Source organism: Macaca thibetana, chromosome X (genome assembly GCF_024542745.1).
Source record: "Macaca thibetana thibetana isolate TM-01 chromosome X, ASM2454274v1, whole genome shotgun sequence".
NCBI classification, from domain to species: domain Eukaryota; kingdom Metazoa; phylum Chordata; class Mammalia; order Primates; family Cercopithecidae; genus Macaca; species Macaca thibetana.
Window position 1 is genome coordinate 110,416,355 of NC_065598.1, and position 21,065 is coordinate 110,437,419.

At 39.2% G+C, this 21,065-nt stretch overlaps 1 protein-coding gene and 1 non-coding gene across 5 annotated transcripts in view; one reads left to right on the forward strand and one right to left on the reverse strand.

Moving 5' to 3' along the window:
* Positions 1-20,799, reverse strand: part of IL13RA2 (interleukin 13 receptor subunit alpha 2) — a 38,454-nt gene extending 17,655 nt beyond the window's left edge. For 2 of the 4 annotated variants that reach the window (XM_050775847.1, XM_050775846.1), the window contains exon 1: positions 20,641-20,799. The gene's annotated coding sequence lies outside the window, so the exon portion shown is untranslated. The remainder of the gene's footprint in view (positions 1-20,640) is intronic. The other 2 variants (XM_050775845.1, XM_050775844.1) reach the window with 1 other exon arrangement.
* Positions 10,823-10,931, forward strand: LOC126946986 (U6 spliceosomal RNA). The gene has a single exon (XR_007722847.1). It is a non-coding gene; the product is annotated as a U6 spliceosomal RNA (small nuclear RNA).
* Positions 20,800-21,065: the final 266 nt, after the last annotated feature.

Consider the following 21,065-nt stretch of genomic DNA (forward strand, 5'->3'; position numbering starts at 1 on the left):
AGATTAACTTAGGCAGTTATCACAGGTCCTCTTTTGTTCTCCTCTCTACTTTAGAGACATTAATTAGAATCTCTAATACTTTCTTGCCTGTCTGATAATCAAGCATGTAGAAAACATTAGTTAGGTATTCCTGAAACAGTCACAGAGCCAGGACACAGATTCTACAAGTCACAAGATGGGGAGGTTATGGGTGGGGCCAAAAGCCATCTAAAGCAAATTTGGAATTATACCAAGGTGCTATAAAAGCTGGGAGGACCAATTATTCTTTGGATAAAGTAACAGATATATAGTCGAGGAGCTTGTTATAATAAAAGGCACAGCGGTGTAAGTATCAATATGGATTTCACTCCTGCCTCAACCACTGTTGTAAGAGGTAAATTATATCTCAATTTGTATCTATAAAATGGAGGTAATGATACAAGCCTGGCAGGGGTGTCTTGAAGATTAAATACGATAATGTATGTGAAAGTGCTAGGAGGATAGTAAATTGCTCTATATACTTGAGAGGGGTTTGCTTCTGAGGACATTGCCACTAAGCAACACTTGAAAATAACTTGCCACAACCTACACATTTGCCTTTATTAATTCAGCAAAATAGACTTGTACACAGTAGATAATTAGACACTTATTGTTAATTTCCAATTTATACCACCCTTGTTGATCCAATGTGCTGCCTTTACTGATCTTTGCCATAATAACAGTAATTACTTTCATTTGTTTAGCTTTTTGTAGTTTGTAAAGAATTTGTATTGCTTTTTTAACAGGTCTGTAAGTGTATAAGGTTTGTACTGCATATTTACAAACAGTAAAACTGGGGCTTAGAGAAGTAATATGACTAGCACAGGGCCCCACAGCTGATACAATCTATACAGAAAGGATAGGAAAAGGAAGGAAAAGACAGAAAAACATTGCTAGGCTAATATACATAACATGGTTTTTTAGAAATGTTCTTTCTCTATGTTGACGAAGGAAAAAAAAAAAGATTCTTCTAAAGTGTCCAAAATGACCATATGTTTTTTGTTTTATTTTATTGTAAAGGCAGTGACCAATTTGCAAAGACAATTATTTATTAAAAAATGATAAATGGAATTTTGCAATGTCACTAAAATGATTTCTTTAAAACAACACATAAAAACTATAGGCATGTTATTTCTGTTGCCTTTGTGTAAAAAAAAAATCAATTATAAAATTTGATACTTCCTATTCACATTGTTTAAGCTATCTAAAAATACTGGTCAAAGGTTTTAGAATGGGGCTTGAGGAGAAAGAAAATGGAAAAATAGAGAAATAGACACTGAGGAGAGAAAAATGGAAATGTAGCATGATTGCAAACTTTAATGTCATTTGCAGATGAAATGATAAATTGATATAGTCTTACATGAGAAGGCATTGACTAGGAGATTTGGGCTTTCTCACCAGCTTTGCCAGGTGACCTCAGAAAACAATAATAATAATAACAGGGATTATAGTTTATTTTGCCTTTACTAGGTGTCAAGCTCCGTGTCAGATGCTTATATGGATTACCTCACTTAAGCCTTACAAACTTTTATGACTACTATTATTATCATCCCAATATTACAAATGAGGCATTTGGGGCTCAGGTTTCTCAAGGTTATACAATTTAAGCAATAAAGGATGCCAATATCTGATTCTAAAAATCACACTCCTTTTAAAATATAATACTCTCTTTCAAGTAATCTCACCCTGTGAAAGGCAGTTTTCTCTCACACAAGTTATCCCTAGGCTATAATTCTCAGTTCCAATAGTTAATCTGCCATATAGCCATACGTGGTTTCAGGATGAGACTCAAGAGCACTGGCTTCCTGGATAACTAATCTTATTTCAAGAAGGCCATCCAACATGTATAAATGCCTATTCACAGTTTCTGGAGTATAGTCATGACTCAGCACCATATACAGAATCTCTGGAACCTGCCAGGTTTTGAGGCCTGATAACACACTGAGATTAATACATGGCTCAATGATAGTACAATCAGCCTATGACCTGGTGGTGAATCAAATCTAATTTAGGTAATAGCTGACAAATAACATGTCCTGCAGTGAAGTAGTTTATAAAGAATGCTGAAGATGACTTTGTACTATCAAACACAAAAAGGCTTTGAATCACACAGATGCATCATGTTTGCCAGTAATAAAGTGGTGTCAGTCATGTCTTATACATATACACAAGGAACTTAGGAAGATGCTGAATTATGAAAATTATTGTATGAAATTGAAATACATGTAGGACTTATTTTTAACAAATATCACTTTAACATCCAGCTCTATATAGCATGATTATATTTCCATCCCTGATAAGATTACATACTAACATTATTTGATATTTATAAAATATGTTCAATAAATCCACAGTTCTTATAAAACCATGGGTAGTCATTCTAGGCCATAACTATTTTCATTTTTAAAAATTTATTTATTTATTTATTTATTTATTTATTTATTTATTTATTTTGTAGAGACAGGGATCTCATTATATTGACTAGGCTGGTCTCGAACTCCTGGGCTCAAGTCATCCTCCTGTCTCGGCCTACCAAAGTGCTGGGATTACAGGCCTGAGCCATAGCGCCAGGCCTCATAATGCTTTTCTAGATGCTTTTCCTGTATGACATCTTGAGTTCATCTGGCTAACAAGTTTCCTGCAACACTGTCAAAGCTAGACAATTCAGTTTTGAGCCACCATAGCAACATCTAGGTTTACAGTGTTAATTCATGAAGCAGTTTACAAATTTCAGAATTTGTCCCCAAGCTGAGATCACAGCTTTATTAGTGTATAATTCTATCCAACAAACCACCAACATGCTTTTTAAAAGCAACTCACTAAAATTTTTTTTTTGCAACCCTCTAAATAAAATCCCCCAGGTCATCAATTAGTAAATATTTCTTAAAACAGGTCAAATAGTTCTTACTAAATATACCTTATATTCTACTCCAATGAAGTCATAACTGAAGAGCAATGCACTGCCTTGAAAGGCACTACTGCTCTGGAACTAGCAAAACAATCTCTTTTGTTCAACACTGTTCTCTGTACTCCCAGATGGTCCCAAATACTTGTTTGCAAACAGGCAGGGAATACCCAAAACATCCATGTCATGTAACACCTTCAAAAGTAAATAATAGGATATACTCTACCCACTCAATACTCAGTAAAAATAGAATACAAAATGTACAATAGCAATTTTTATATTCCTTCCAGGTTATCTACCAGTGTGTTATTTATAGACTGTAAACACATGGAAATGTGGTATTATATTACATATAGTACCATTAGTTATAGAAAAGAATGTTAAAAACAGTTAAATATTAATATTTCTATTACATATTAACTATTCAATTATTTCAGGAAGCCTACTACATGCTAGGCACTGTTATAGGTACTGGGGATACAGCAGTGAACAAGACAAAGTAGCTACCCTCATTTCTGGTGTGGGAGACAGACAATAAACATATCAGATAATCACAAGTTGTATAAAGAAAAATAAAGCAGGATAACATGAAAGAATAATGGGTGATTCATTTTAGGTAAGGGTAGTCAGGGAATGACTCTCTGAGAAAGTAGCATCAAGGACTTCAGTGATGTGAGGAAATAAACCAGGTAAAGATACAGGGAAAGAATGTTTCAGATAGAAGGAAGAGCACATTCAAAAGCCCTGTGGCAGGAATCAGCTTAGTAGTTTCAGGAATAGGAAGACCAACAGGATAGGGAACAGAAAAAGTTAGATGATCTCACAAATATAGGAGTGGGTAGGCCATGGTGATGAATTTGCCATTTATTTTTAGTAAAATGGGAAGCAACTGGACAGTTGTGAGCAGTGACTTTGATATGGACAGGAGACAGGGAAATACTGGGTAGAAGAGGGCATTTCCCAGGCAAAGGCCCCACCCTCAAGCCTGGAAACCCATGGCCCTAAATGGGAACAGGCATTCCTGTTTTCACGTTCAAAATGCTGCTTTTTGCCCACCATGCACCCTTATCCTGTACACATATAAACTCCAAACCCTAGCCTCCATGAGGGGACAAACAGAAGCATGGAAGAATGGCAGAAAGGCACAGCAGAGAGAAGAGAAGGAGCGTCTGAATGCTGAGAGGAGTTCAGCTGGAGACAGTCAAAGAGGAGATCAGCTGCTGAATGGCCAAACTCCAGGGGAAGATGATCCTCCCACTCCACCTTCCAGTTCCACATCCATCCCGCAGAGAGACACCTCTACCACTCAGTAAAACCCCTGCATTCATCCTTCAAGTTCGTGTGTGACCTGATTTTTCCTGGATGCTGGACAAGAGCTCAACATACAGAAAGCTGCCACACTGGCCCTCTGCCCTTGCAAAAAGGCAGAGTCCACTGAACTGTTTAACACTTAAGCCATCCACAGATGACAAAGCTAAAAGAGCACACTGTAACACATGCCCACTTGGGCTTCAAGAGTCGCAGACACCCACCCCTAGATACTGCTGTGGATCCAGAGTCCAAAGCATTCACCCTGGCTCCTGCACCTGCCCCTCTGCATGCTCCCCCTCCCACAACCCCCTGTTGCCAGAGAGCCACATACACCTGTCACAGGTTCTGCACAGGGGGCCAGGGAACTCTCCCACCTCAACATGATGTAGATTACATTTTAAAGGGCTATTGTATGCAATGGAAAGGTAGAAACAATGACCTGGGCTAGAGATGATGGTGACTTTGACCAGGTTGATAGCAGTGCTGATAGAATATACTGGTGGATTGAGTGTGCAGTATCAGAAGATGATGGCTTTATTTTGGCATGGCCATCTGGATAATTGTTTATGGGGCCTAGGGATGATGGTCAAGAGTTCAATTTTGGATGTTTAAGTTTGAGCTGACTAACTAACTAATATCCAAGAAGAGATGAGTAGGCAGTTGAATATTCGACTCTGGAGATGGGGGAAAGACCAGAGCTGTAAATATAAATTTGGGAACCATCAGGATATAGACAACATTTAGAGCCATGTGATTGATTGGAGTCACCTAAGGTAGAGTGTAGATGAGATAAAGACAAGAGGGCCAATGACTGGGACCTTCAATATATAAAAGGCTAAATAGATCTTGCTACCAACAAAGGAGACAAAAGAGAGGCCATATAAGTGAAAGGAAAATCAAGTGGGGAAAACGTTTCAAGGATAAAGTGATAGGTAGACAATATCAAAAGCTGCGGATAAGTGGAGTAAAACGAGGCCTGAGAACGGGCTAATGGTTTAAGCAAAGTGGAAATCATTGCTAATATTGCTAAGGGAATTCAGTCAGTGGCACGTTGGGGGAAAAACCTAGATTAAAATGAGTTCCAGAAAGAATGGAAGGGTAAATTTTGACACAGTGAGTATAGATAACTATTAGGGATAGGAAAAAAACAGCGTTTGTCCTATTCTCACGCAGGCAAAACAACACAGAATTCTTCGTCTCTGGTCACCGAAACGTATGGAGATGTCTCCTTCACCAACAACCAATCACTTCTCCACTAATTCAAGTCAATTCTAAGACTATCTACCAGGAGATAGTATCGATCGGATCCCTCAAGTTAAGAGTTCAATCCCTCAAGACTGCCCCTACTTCAGATGCCAATAGCAATCTCTGGGTTGTGACTTGTGTTTCTGACTTCTGGGTATGGTTAATTTGCTAGGATAGCTCACAACTCAGGGAAACACTTTACTTACTTTTACCCATTTATTATAAATGGTATTACAAAGGATACAAATGAACAGCCAGATGGAAGAGATGCATTAGCAAAACATGAGAGAGAAGGCACAAAGCTTCCATGCCTTCTCCAGGTATCTCCATATGTTTAGCTCTCCAGAAGCTCCCCAAACCCAGTCCTTCTGGGTTTTTATGGAGACTTTATTATTTAGGTATAATTGATTACAACGTTGGTCATTGGTGATCAATTCAACATTCAGCCCCTCTCTCTTCCCTGGATGAGGGCGGTGAGGAGATTGAAGGTGAGGAGATCATGTGGTTGGTTCCCCTGGCAAACAGCCCCCATCCTGAAACTATCCAGGAGCCCCCAGCCAACAGTTATCTCACTAGCATACAAAAAGACATTTACCACTTAAAAGATTCCAGGAGTTTTAGGAGCTATGTGCCTGGAAACTAGCCAAAAACCAAATCTACGTATATCCTATAAATCACGATAACACAGTCCACCTCCCCTTTTTCAAACACAGATTCTTTACATCAAAATGATCATATAAGTCAGAAGATACTGGCACATTCAGTCCCATTCAGTCATTAATACAGTCATGCACTGCCTAATGATGTTTTGGTCAACAAGGAACAACATATACAACAATGGTCCCCTAAGATTATAGGTGAGCTGAAAAATTCTTATCATCTAGTGACACTGCAGCCATTATAATGTCCTAGTGCAATTACTTTATTTTTTATAAATGTAATGTGGCCTAACTGGACAGTGTTTCTGAAGTCTACAGGAGTGTACAGTAATGTCCTAGGCCTTCACATTCACTCACTTCTCACTCACTGACTCACCCAGAGCAACTTCCAGTCCTGCAACCTCGATTCATGTCAAGTGCCCAGTACAGGGATACCATTTTTAAACCTTTTATACCATAATTTTTACTGTATTTTTTCCATTTTTAGATATATTTAAAACACAAATACTTAGCATTATGTTATAATTACCTAAAGTATTCAGTACAGTCATATGCTGCACAGGTTTATAACCTAGGAGCGATAAGCTATACCATATAGCCTAGGTGTGTAGTAGGCTATACCACATAGGTTTGTGTAAGTATGCTCTAGGGTGTTCGCACGATGGTGAAATGGCCTAATGACACACTTGTCAGAAATTATCCCCATCATTAAATGACACATGACTCTAATTAGTCCAGTCCATTATCACGTCTATGAAAATGTCTCCCAGGGTGGGGCCACTCAGGTTTGCAGGCTTCCAAACCTCACAATAACTCCTTTGAGAGGTTTGCAATGAAGGAACATAAGGAGCTATGGCTGGGAGGAAATCTCTTTTCTTCCCTCTTTAAAACATGGATGGAGAACATCGCACATGAAGGTTTAATCCTGCTCTTCCTTAGATTCTTGTCACACCTATTTAGCAATGATGCTGTTCTTATTTTATGGATACAGGTCAGAGTACTTTAGGATATACTTATCAAAAGGTACCCATATTAAGGCAGAGCATTTTTTCTGAGGCATTTAGAAACTACCAAAGTTTAGTTTCACCAACGATTACATTAACAAGTACTTTCCATCTGCTAAAATAGTTTTGCAGCCTGGCAAGGTGGCTCACGCCTGTAATCCCAGCACTTTGGGAGGCCGAGGCAGGCGGATCACGAGGTCAGGAGTTTGAGACCAACCTGGCCAACATGGTGAAACCCCATGCTACTGAAGATATAAAAATATTAGCCGGGTGTGGTGACACGCACCTGTAATCCCAGCTACTCAGGAGGCTGAGGCAGGAGAATCACTTGAACCTGGGAGGCAGAAGTTGCAGTGAGCCAAGATCCTGCCATTGCATTCCAACCTGGGTGACAGGGCAAGACTCCATCTCAAAAAATAAAACTTTGCAAAGCTATCTCCAACTTCTGGCATTTCTAATAGAATATTATTTTTTTTAAAACCTGCCCTTTTTCCAGACTATAGAACATGTCTACTTCCTATGTGCAATCTGAGGTTTCATTTGTTTTCTTCTAAATTTGTTTTCTGCAGCAAAACTCATCAGAAAAAGAAAACTTACTATTGTGTATTTTTGTAAGGCAGTTTTAAATTGTGGTTGTTAGTCTTTGGCTTAAATGATTCAAACCAAAGATCTGAATCAAGAGAGTGGCAGAAATTCTGGTTCTAGTCCTAATTTCAAAATGCAGAATAGGAACACATAGACTTTATTGTATTTTGAAAACTTTGCAACTAAGGGATCAAACAATATAGCTGTGCATCTTCCCAAAGAGTTTTAGTAAGTGCATATCTCTAGGCAAAATTCTGTTTATTCTGGCTTAGCTAAGCAGGCTATTTGGAATGCAGAACATGGAGGGCAGCTAGTTCATCATTTCAGGCTCTTGCCATCTGCTTCTTCCTCATGTCCCCCTCTCTCCTGGCCCTCTCCTCTTCTTTTCTTCTTTCTACTTTTCTTTTTTTCTTTTTTCCCTCTTTTCCTCTCTCCTATTGATGTTCCTCTTTTCCATTAGTGCAAATTAATATATTTTTGCATCACTGGCTGTCCTTATTTTTAAAATACTGGGGCATCCTCTCTTCACAGTACATTTTTCATTAGTTTTTTGGCTTCAGAATAATATTTTCCATTATGTCACTTGTAGATTAAATCTGCAACTTTGTAAGCTTACTTTTTAAAAGTGCTTATGACTAAAAAAAATGTCACTGTTCAGTTGCCTGTAGGCAGAGCTTTATTGTTTTGCAGCACACAGATTGCCCCTCATAGAAATGGATTTCCAGCTTTAAGACGACTGGTTCCTTATACTCGTCGGCTTAAAGACTAAATCCACCTCATAATCCTAAGTGGCAGGTCTACTTACTTCTCCCAATTTCTCGTTGTTTTGATAACTGCTTTCGAGCCTAGGCTAGACAACATTTTTTTAGGTTCCTTAGAGTCTATTTTTATAACCTGTGTTTAATTTATACCTTTGCTTGCTATATTGGTGCTGACATGGCCACAGGCATCCATCCAGATCTTTATTTCACAGGCATTTCCTGAGCATTCATTTTGTACTCAACGCTGCAGATATGAAAACAAACAAGACACAGTGTTTCCTCCCCTCAAGTCTATTGACAGGGCAGACCAAAAAAATTAAAAATAGTCATAAAGTGTGGGCTTTCTCTCAGACTACTGGTAGAAATGTGAATTGATGCAATCCTTTTTGGAGGTGATGTGGCTGAGATTACTAGCTGTCTCCTAATATTCACTGTCCCCTCCTTCAGTGGTAACGGAACCCCCAAGTTGTAGCTGGGCACGTGGTCACACAAAACAAATACTACAGTTCTGAGTGCCCTTTCAGCTATATGTGACAGGTGATTAAGTTCTGGCCTAAGAGATGTAAATGGAAGTGTTATCTCCAATCTCTTGAGTCAGGCCTTTAAAGAGAATAGACCTTTTCTCCCCTTACCTGTTCTTCCTTTCCTCCAGCCTGCTTGTTAGAATGTGATCTTGGCATTGAGCCACCTTGGATCAAACAAATGAGGGAAACACCCTAGGCACGGCAGAACAAGTTGAGAGTAGCCCAAGGCCCTTGTTGGCCTCATGCAATAAAGCTGCATACTTTTCATGCAGCCCTGGCTGGATTAGCTATCCCCAGACAGTCATGTGAGCGCAACATAAACCACTGCTTTTTTAAAGCAGAACCTGTGATCTAAAACTAATTAGAGGAGTCTTGAAAAATGCGTATCAAAACACTTCAAAAGTTCATATCCTTTTAGGCCAGCCATAGTGGCTCACGCCTGTAATCCCAGCACTTTGGGAGGCCGAGGCGGGCAGATCACTTGAGGTCAGGAGTTTGAGACCAGCCTGGCCAACACAGTGAAATCCTGTCTCTACAAAAACACAAAAATTAGTCAGGCGTGGTGGTGCACGCTTGTAGTCCCAGCTACTTGGGAGGTGAGAGAATTACTTGAACCTGGGAGGCGGAGGCTGCTGTGAGCTGAGAGCACGCCACTGCACTCCAGCCTGGGTAATAGAGCCAGATCTTGTTTAAGAAAAAAAAAAAAAAGTTAATATCCTTTTAACCCCAAATTTCCAGGTAATCAAAGAAGTATGTGCTTCTGTAGTGAGATACCTCTTTTCCACATAACCTTTGAGTCTGAAGCTCCTGCAGAATTCTTATGAAGGGCCACATTTAGCTTATATAGCACTTCCTTTAGCTAAAGCCTCTGACCAAGTACCTGGGAAATAAACCACACTCAGCCACCCCACTTGCAAATATTACAACCACAAAATGCTGAAGTAGAAATTTTTCACAGGGACAAAAATACAGTATGACAATTTTTCAATGTCCCCCTTTGAGGTTTTCAAAGTCCTGAATGTTGTAAACAGGAAGATATAAGTGGGCCAGGCACTGTGGCTCACGCCTGTGATCCCAGCACTTTGGGGGGCCAAGGTGGGCAATCACTTGAAGTCAGGAGTTCGAGACCAGCCTGGCCAACATGGTGAAACCCTGTCTCTGCAGGCGGGTGCCTGTAATCCCAACTACTCAGGATGCTGAGGCAGGAAAATTACTTGAATCGGGAGGCGAGGTTGCAGTGAGCCAAGGTTGCACCACTGCACTTCAGCCTGGGAGACAGAGCGAGATTCTGTCTCAAGAAAAAAAAATAAGCTGTAAGTGCTGGAGGACGCTGTATGGCTTTCTGGTAATTCTGTTGCTATGAACTGCTCACTCGTGCCGTAGCACTTCTTCCAGCATCATGAGTTGTTGCCATAATTTTCCGAAGGCTGTTCTGGCAGTGCACTCACACAGTTTTAATCTTTTTTTGTCTCCACGTTTTCTAATGACTGGCAGCTCACTCCACATGCTTTGGTTATTATCAGAATATCCTGAAATTCAAGTTTTCTCTCAATGAATCAGTGTTATTTCTATCAACAGTGTACATGTTCTTCCTGCAAAAGTGCCAGATAAAGAAGATAGCTGATTCTATAACCAGAGATTAATTACTGCTGGAAGAGCAAACGCAAGCATGCCAGGGAAAGAGAACTATGTGGAGTACAATCATCCCAAAGAGCATGGCCTTGTCTTCCATTTTAAAGCATCAATGGAGGGTTAGAATGACTAGCACCTCTTACCCTCTAGCCCCCGCTTTACTTCTTAGAAGAGGATGGGGTTCTCACTTTAGCCACACATATACTAAAACTGGGATGATACAGATAAGATTAGCATAGCCCTTGGACAAGGATGACAAATAAATTCTTGAAGCATTCCATTAAAAAAAAGAATTTTTAAAAAGGTGGGGCACTCTTAGGGAGGTCCTAAGCCCTCCTTATTTTCTGATACTTACAACCAGAATACAATGAAGTGTATGTACAAATTTTCACATGCAAACACATTCTTGGCTTCCACTATCTATGACCATGGCTTAAATACTGCTTAAATCACTGCTGGGTGCTGATGAAAGAACTCCCACTACAGATTAGTTCCATGATAATTGCATAACATTTCATGTTAAATAAGCCCACGGTACTACTCAGGAGCCCTATTACTTGTCTCTGTTCAACATCATTCCATTACTGACCATTACAAACCTTTTCCATTCTCTTAAATCATTTCATCCCTTCTCCCTTGATCTCAGCACATGAGCTTGCCTCATACTTTGGAAAACAAAATTGAAACCATCAGACAGAAATTCCCTCATCTTTCTGATATGATACAAGAATCTTTCCACATTATCTCTTCTTTCCCTCCTGCTCCTCCTATCTGTTTTGAATTCTAACCCTGCTCACACTTTCAAAAATGTTACAGTCATTTTTTTCATCTCTCATATATCTTCCACATACATAAGATGTATGTATGGATACACACATCTCAGCTAAATGCATCTCATTCGCTTTTAAACCTGTTCGTTTCTCCCGACCGTAAATATAAAAACAAATTACCTTGCCTACATATTTGTCTGTAGCTACTGCCCCAATACTCCCATCTTCTTCACAGCCAAATTTCCAGAAACTTCCCCTCTCGCTCTTCATCACTCCATTTCCTTCTGGATTCTTCCTTCACCTCACCACCAATCCATAGCTCTACTGAAACAGGTCCCACTAGAATAACTAATGACCTCCATGTTACTGAATCTAATTAATATTTTAATCCCAATCTTATTTATGTTTCAGCAGCATTCACCTGTTTATCATCATCCTTCTTGAAACACTTTTCCCTTGGCTTTTCTGACACCCATTTCCCAGTTTTCTTTCTACCTCTCTGGTCACTTTTTCATTTCATTTTCAGGCTTATCCATTACTTATCCTAATAGTAAATGTCAGAGTTCTTTGAGGTTTGGCCCAAGGCCTTCACCTCTTTTGATTCTATATTCTCCCTAGGTAATTTTTTCTGCCCCCACAGCTTCCATTATCATCTATATACCAATGACTTCCAAAATATATCTCTGATATACTTTGGATATTGTCCCCTCCTAATCTCATGTTGAAATCTGATCCCCAGTGTTGAAAGTGGGGCCTAGTGAGAGGTCTTTGGGTCATAAAGGCAGACCCTCATGAATGGCTTGGTGCTGTTCCCTTGGTAATGAGTCAGTTCTTGCTCTATTATTAGTTCATGTAGATCTGATTGTTAAAAAGAGCCTGGCACGTTCCTCCCCACTCTCTCTTCTTCCCTCTCTTGCATGTGACACACCTGCTCCCACTTTGCCTTCCACCATGATTGAAAGCTTCTTGAGGTCCTTACCAGAATCTGACGCCAGAACCATGCTTCTTGTACAGCCTGCGGAAACATGAACCAAATAAACTCTTTTATCTATAAACTACCCAGCCTTAGGTTTTCCTTTATAGCAACACAAAACAGACTGAGACAATCTCCCATGTGAACTATTCTTCTGAGCTCCAGGGATGTATATCTAATTGCTTTCTAAATATCTTCACATGGAAGTCTCAAGCATACATCAAATGCAAAATGTCAAATGCCAGAATCATGATCTCCCACTTGAAAACAAGTGTTCTTGCAGTATCCATTCAACAGTAGAAGCCAGAGAGTTACCCTAGACATCTACACACCACCATAGTCAATCCATAGTCAAGTCCTGTCCATTTCTCAAATATCACTCATCAGTCACCAAAGGATTTTTCTCAATGATATTTTTAAACTATATAATTAACAAACTTATCAAAGAAAAGCATGGAGAAGAAAGTATACCTTCCTTGGAACAGTATTAAATTTCTCCTTAGTCAGATTATCTTAAAGTATCTAGAAAATCCTTCAATACATGATTTCAAATTACTGATGGATGATATCATTCAGTTATCTCTGCTTCAGAGAACATGAAATCCATGAAGATTACAAATACCCAAAACATTAACACAACTTTTTTTTTTTTTTTTTTTTTTTTTTTTTTTTTTTTTTTTGAGAAGGGTCTCATTCTGTCACCGAGGCTGGAGTGCAGTGGCACAATCTTGGCTCACTGCAACATCCATCTCCCGGGTTCAAGCGATTCTCCTGCTTCAACCTCCCGAGTAGTTGGGATTGCAGACACCTGTCACCATGCCTGGCTAGTTTTTATATTTTTAGTAGACACAGAGTTTCACCATGTTGGCCACGCTAGTCTCAAACTCCTGACCTCAGGTGATCTGCCAGCACCTCCCAAAGTGCTGGGATTACAGGTGTGAGCCACCATGCTCAGCCAACACAGCTGATCATCTTCCTTTTCTTTATTTCCTTTATCAAATGCTAGGATGACTTCCCAAGCCAGAAACCTAGAAGTCATCTTAGATTCCTTTCTCTCATTTATCCTCAACCACCATTTCATGCACATACACAATATCCTAAAGATTCAATTCTCTAAGCATCTTTGCAGTCCATCTGTATCACTCCTTCTTCACTGCCACGACAGATTCTAGCCATTACCATCTCTTGACTAATCAACAGCAATAACCTCCCCATGCATTTTCCATCTTACAATAAGTCGGGTTCTGGTCATTCTCACACTGTAGCTAGCACGACCTTCTAAAAACTCAAATATGTTCAAACTTTTTCATTGGTTTCCCACTGCTCTGCAGAACAATTTATAATAACTCACAATTCAATGTGCTTCTGGTGTGACAGTGTTTTTCTAAGCACTTCACTGTATTAATTCACTTAGTCCTTACTATGGTATTATGAAGTAGGTACTGATGTTATCACATTTTACTAATATAGAAACTGTAACACAGAGAAGCTACATGATTCCCTTGGGGTCTCATAGCTATCAAGTGATGGAGCCAAAATTCAAAGCCCGGCAATGCCATTTCAGAGTTTGTGCCTTTAACCTCTATATTGTGTTGTCTTATAAAACAACATACAAAATGTTTAGCATGGCAAGCAATACTTTTCCACTTTTAGACTCATCTTCTACTTATAGGTCTTGAAAAGTCGGGTCTTATTTTATCTCTAAGCCTTTTCCCACTGATATCAATACTGCTTTACCTAGTCTAGTCATTTAGATTTAGCTCAGGTACTACTTCATTCTATAAGCTTTCTCTATTCTCTCCCCCTGATTGGATTGCGAGTCTCCTCTGTACTCTCTACTAAAATATAAGTGAATAAAATTCTGCAATATTTTAAAAGGCACTCACCATTTAGTGAAGAGGACAGTCTTCTAACCAGACAAGTATGTGGCTACGTTATTTTGAGACGATCATTTGTGTTTTGCCCTGTTTTTTCTCTTTTTCATCCCATTTCTAGAAGATAAATGGGCCATTTTATTGTTTCTTACCCATGGAAATTCCTCCTCCCCTGTTGCCACTTGTCTACACTCGCCTTCCTGGCTTTAATTTTCCCAAAACCCAGACTCATGGGAGAGATTATTCTCTCTAATATCAGTGAGGATCTCAAGACAACAGATGAAATTCCTTTTAGAGCCCTGAGAGATGGAAAAGGGACACAGACTTTAGACAAAAAGAAGTCAGGAGTCTGATAGGAGTTGGTGGTGGCAGGGAAAATAGGGAACAGCTCAACATTTGATGGCAGCAGCCTAAAACAGGGGCAAAAGCTCAGAAAAGTTTCAATGAGTATGCCGAGCCTGAAATACAGGGGACCCAAACTCAGCAGTGATCCAGTTCCCCAAGCCCCCAAGCATAGCATAGGAGCAGCTGCAGCAAACATGAAAGGACCATTCCAGGTGGAGACAAAATGGGGTATCAGAGAGTACATCAGGGAGTTGACAGAAGATTAATGATCAATAGCTAAAAGGGCCTCCCCAGTACGGATGGTCTCCAACTTACAATGGTTCAATTTACAATTTTTTGACTTTACGATGGTGCAAAACCATCACAATTTTGATATACGTTGAATTTTTATTGTTTCCCAGGCTAGTGATATGCAGTTACATGAGATAGTCGACACTTTATTGTAAAATAGGCTTTCCGTTAGATGATTTTGCCAAACTGTAGGCTAATGTAAGGGTTCTGAGCACGTTTATGGGAGGCTAGGCTAAACTATGACGTTGGTAGGTTAGGTGTATTAAATGCATTTTCAATTTATATTTTCAACTTACAATGGGTTTATTATAACCTCATCATAAGTTGAGGAGTATCTGTGTTTTGGTGTAGCCTAAGGCCTCAAAATATTTGTATAACTCAGCAGGAGGCTTGAGTATTGACTAAAATTGTGTGTCTTACTTTCCTGGCAGAATGTTGAATACAGGAGAGCTTATAAGAACATTTTAAAATGTGAAATTTCTTGCATATCCATTTGTGGACTAGATTCTTACTAATGTCACTTATAATAAAATGTAGTAAGTTCCAGGAAAGAGGCAAGCATTTAGAAGCACAGAGGACAGGTACTCAGTCTGGTCTTGGGAATGGTGGTCAGGTAATTAAATAAATGCAGGGAGTTGATAAAGTTTAATGAATTCAGGGATCTACAAATAGTTTGTTTTTGGCTGCAGTATAAGATGTACATAGGCATGCCTTTTGAGCCACATTGAAAGACTTTGGACTTAATCCTGAGGGCTATCAGATACTACTGAAGGATTTCTGAACCTGAGGGATATATCCAATAGACAGCTCAGTTTAACACATGTAAACTGCAGGAATACGGCTTTTGCCACCCTTGAAAGAACAGATCTGAGGGGGACAAGAAAGGAGACAGAAACAACAAGTTAGGAGGCTTTTAAATAGTTCAGGATAGAGATAATGAAGACCCATAGTACGAAAATAATAATGCTCTAAAAAAGATGGAACACATAACGTATATTAAAGAGGTAAAATGGACAGGCTTTAGTGATCAGTTGAAAACAGAGAATAAAACTGGAGAGATTGTAGAGATATTTGGACCACTGAATTTGCAGGTAGCATTTGCAATAGAGTAGTTCACAAATGAGACTACAGAGTGACCAGAAAAGAAGGAGGAAGGAAAGGAGAAAGTGGTATCACAGAAACTAATGAAGCAGAAGATTTCAAAAAGAGAGTATTAAAAAGCAAAGTGCCTCACATGTCAAAAAATTCGGGGACTTGAGAAAGTAGGACAAGAATTGAAATGTGTCTGTTGCATTTGGAAATAAGAAGTAATTAGTCTTTTTTTTTTTTTTTTTTTTTTTTGAGATGGAGTCTCACTCTGTCGCCTGGGCTGGAGTGCAGTGGCGTGATCTTGGCTCACTGCAAGCTCCGCCTCTCAGGTTCAGGCCATTCTCCTGCCTCAGCCTCCCGAGTAGCTGGGACTACAGGCACCCGCCACCACGCCTGGCTAATTTTTTGTATTTTTAGTAGAGACAGGGTTTCACCGAGTTAGCCAGGATTGTCTCTATCTCCTGACCTCGTGATCCATGCCCGCTTCGACCTCCCAAAGTGCTGGGATTACAGGCATAAGCCACCTTAGTAAAGGCAGTTATATGTGTGGACCACTTTTATTGAAGCCTTGTTATACAGGTTGTACACAACTTGGTTATACAGGGAATGGTCAAGAAAAGATGTCTCTTTTATTTACTTTTTATTTTTATTTTTGTCATGAAAAGAACTCAATGGGAGGAAAAGGTTAAAAACACAGAGGAGAAAGAGGATAATTATGAAAAGGGGCCCTGAGAAAGCAAGAGGACAGCATGTGCTCTAAATCACAGACAAATTGAACTTGGACAGATAGAGGGCTAGTTTTTCCTCTCAGACAGGACAAAAGCATGGGTGAAGATACAACTCAATGTGTTTGTAAAAAACAGGAAAGTGGGTGGATAAGTGGTTCAAGCAGATCTGATGGCTTTTATTTTCTGTGTGAAATAGCAGGCAAGCCCATCTCCTGAGAATAAATGCATAATAACTGAGTTGGAGGCTTAAAAAGAGAGGAAAAGGTTTGCAATAACCACTAAAGAGGATGTAAAAGAGCCAAGGGAATTCCAGAAGAATCTGAGTAAGGACATGGAGAAGGATGATCTGGTTAGCACTGATTCATTCTGCAGTTCTCAGCTAAGACGTCAACTGCTCAAAGATGAAGTCCCTGTTACGTGTTTTCAGAGAATTGACTACCTTTCTTTTAGAGACTTATCATGGTTTAAATCTTATATAAATTTGTGAGATTATCTGATTAATTTATGTTTCATTGGACTGCAATCATGAGGTCACGGATATTAATTTTGCTCATCATTGTATCATTTAACCTTTAGTTTCCCATCTCTAAAATATGGAGAACAATAATTCCTTTCTACATGATCAAGAAATGGATATAGTTAGGTTAGCATGAAACTGGAATTTAAGATATAAGAAGACAGGGACTTCTGATTGTTCATTGATGTATCCCCGGTGCCTAGCACAGTGCATGACACATTGTAGAAGCTCAATAAGTATTTACTTGAATGAATGAAACAAATATAGCTTCATATTTGGTGTCATAGGACACCAAGTCTCTAGACTTCCATTCTAGTGCTCTTCCCATTCTCCTACAGCTATCTACAGCAGATGATTGATGCATTATGTTTATTATGCTAAGGGTCAATGCATATGCATTATTATCTTTGTTTTGCTCAAGAAGAAAGTGAAGCTCTGAAAGATGAAGTATCATGTGCAAATTAAACAGCTAGTAAGTGGTGGATCGAAATTCAATCCTAGGTCTGTGTCACTCCAAAATTTGATCCCTTTCTAGTATTCCATAATACCTACTCAGGTATTAGACAATAAAAGGTTTCATACATGAACCTTTCTAGGAGTATGCATAGTTGAAATTGAAACTTTCCCATCAACCTCCCCACTGGCAAAGAAAAATAAACAAATTAAAAAGCATTACTTTAGTGGTAAAAAATCTCAGGAAAAGTAACTATGACAGGCCAATGAAGATAACATTTATGGGCATTCATCTACCACTGCCTCCCACATCACACCATGGAAGCACCTACCAATCTACTCTATGTGACCCTATATATTATCCGTCTCCCCAGAATAAATTTTTACCCCACAGGCACAATGGAAGACCCAATTCTAAAGAGTTTATCTTCTCAGAATTGTCTCAGAGTGACCACAGAAGTAGCATGGGGTAATGGAAAAAGCCACATAGATCTTGGCATGACAGTGATACGGGAGGGGGGCAGGAAAGTGCTGGGTAGAGAAGGACAGAGTTCCTGGCAAGGGCTCCACCCTAGGGACTGTGCCCATGGACCTAAGTGGGAACAGGCACTCCTGTTTTCACGCCCAAATGTTGCATTTTCCATGACCACTCTGGCTCACCATGTTCCCCATCCTGTGCCCATAAAAACTTGAGACCACAGCGGGCATGGACACAAGTGGTTGGACATCAAGAAGAGCAGAGGAACACACCAGCAGACATCAGCAGACATCAGCAGACCAACATGGACACTGAGGGGAGTTTGACCAGGGGCGGTTGGAGGAGTATCCAGAGGAAGATCACCTTCGCACTCCATCCTCCTTCTGGCTCCTCATCCATCTCACTGAGAGCCACCTCCACCACTCAATAAAACCTTGCATTCATCCTCCAAGCCAATGTGTGATCTGATTTTTCTGGTATACTGGGCAAGAACTCAGGATACAGAAAGCCCTCTGTCCTTGCAGTAAGGCAGAGTCTAATTGAGCTGATTAATACAAGCCATCGGCAGACAGCAAAGCTGAAAGAGCACACTGTAACACACACCCACTGGGTTTCAGGAATCATAAACACTCACCTCTAGGTGCTGCCATGGGGTTGAAGCCAAAAGCACTTCCCACGACCTCTCGACCTGTCTGTCTGCGTGCTCCCATATGGGTTTCAGCAGCCTGACACCGAAGAACTGACCCTTGTGGCATGCCCTGCGAGGGGCATAAGGGAACTCTCCCGTTTCAATACTTGAGCTATCTCTATCCCAATGTTCTTATCTATGAAATGAAGGCAATATTACTTGCCTACATAAGGCTTAGGAAATGATTAAATGGAATAGTGTATATAAAATGTCTGTAGCACAGTGGGCATAATAATTCAATTGTTAGCTGTCTAGTGCTTCCCTCATATCCAGAAGCCACCTCCTATTGATTCCTTGAAGACACTGAAAAAATATATCAAAAGGAACAAGCAACCCACCCCACCCTGACTTCTCCAAGTTGTAGCAAAATACATATGATACATTTCTTTGATTAAAAAAAAAAATGCCTTGGAAGCAGCAACTAATCATTTACAGGTGAGATCTCAGCACCAAAAAATAAAAACAATCCAATAGGCATTCTGCCTCTCCTTTGTCTTATCCTACCGTTCAAATAGTTATTTCTAACATTTTATTGCCTTTCATAACATTAGGTAGAGTCAGGACATCTGGTTCATTTTACAGATGAGGAAAGTAAGATAGGGAGGGTGGGGTGTCCATTCCAAGGTCACACAGCTATGCAAGGAAGATCTAGAATTGGAAATCAGATTTCTTGGTCCTTAGTTTAGTACTCTCCCCACTTAGTAATAATAAAGATAATAATAGATCTGTGCAATTTATTTGAGTCACAAACTCTCTAAAACATTACAGAATTTATTAAAATTTCAGTCAAAAATAGCTGAAATATTTTATTGTCTAATATCTTAGTAGGCAGTGTGGAATAGGAGAAAGAGCTCAGATTTTGAAGTAAGGCAGACTTGGGATTGAATTCTAATTCCACTCTAAAGCATTCCAGAGTTTTAAAAATTTCAATAAAAAATAGCTGATGCGTGCTTGTAGTACCAGCTACTTGAGAGGCTATAGAGGGAGGATTGCTTGAACCCAGGAATTCAAGCCCAGCCTGGGCAACAGAGTGAGAACCAATCTCTTTAAAAAGTTGTTTTTAAAGAGCTCATTAATCTTTGGTGTTCATGTCCTGCTTTTATGTATCGTCTTACATATTTAAAGAAGAAAACTAATCTGGAAGCACCCAAAATAGGTACAGTTTGTAAAAGTGATGTTCATTATTTAAGTGTTAACTATAGAGGAAAACAAGCATCAGAAGTATGAGATGATAGTTCATTTCAGAGCAAAAGCTGTGAAAATTGGAAATTTTATATGAATAACTCTACTGTATATGAAATCATAATATAGGAGCAAATTATGCATAAAAGGACACGCATATTCTATAACTTAATTCAAAACATCATACAAAGATAATGAAATCATTCATTTTAGAGAAGTTCTATGATTGTCTGTGAGCTTAAGAGATAAAAGTTGCTGCAAAGTCAAGGATTCTGACTCATAGAAAAAAATCACATAGAAATTAATCTCAGAGAACATCCTAACTCTAAAATGCAACTACCTTACCACCACCAAAAAAAAAAAAAACAGGTTTGCTTTAAAGAAGTATGAATTTTATAGAAAATAAAGGCTAATAAGAAAACAACAATAAAAATTAAAGCAATAGTGCTATCCATACTGATGATCCAGCACCCATAAGCTTCATGTGGGAAAAAAATGCAGTACTCCCCAAATTATTGTTGTATCAAATCAAACTATTTTTGCCCCAAAAAGATTTAAGATCCCATTAGGAAAAAGTGAAGAAAGTGAAACAAATATTCAAAACTTACCTCTTACCTGCAAACTTTCTCCCCTAAAGTATCAGACTTACTCTATATGAATAATGTGTCCAGTTGTAATCAAATTCTGTAATACCACTGAAGACTGTCTCAATGAACAGCTCCTTAGTTTAAATGGATTTTAAAGGATCTTAGAACTAAAGCCTTTCTTTTAAAAACGTAGGAGGAGCTCTTGCTTTATCCATGAAAAATACCAACTGTCATTAGAAAATTTGCATTCAAAACAGGTCAGCATTTAAGGTTACATTTGTCAAAAGATTCAGAGGAAATTACAAAGTTCATCTGAGTGTTTTCTTCCCCCTTTTAATTAGCTCCTGATACAGCATCTTAGTATGCCAGTGTTTTCTTTTTTCTTTTTTTCTTTTTTTTTTGTTTTGTTTTAGCTGTGTGACTCATGACATTGGGAATTAAAAGAT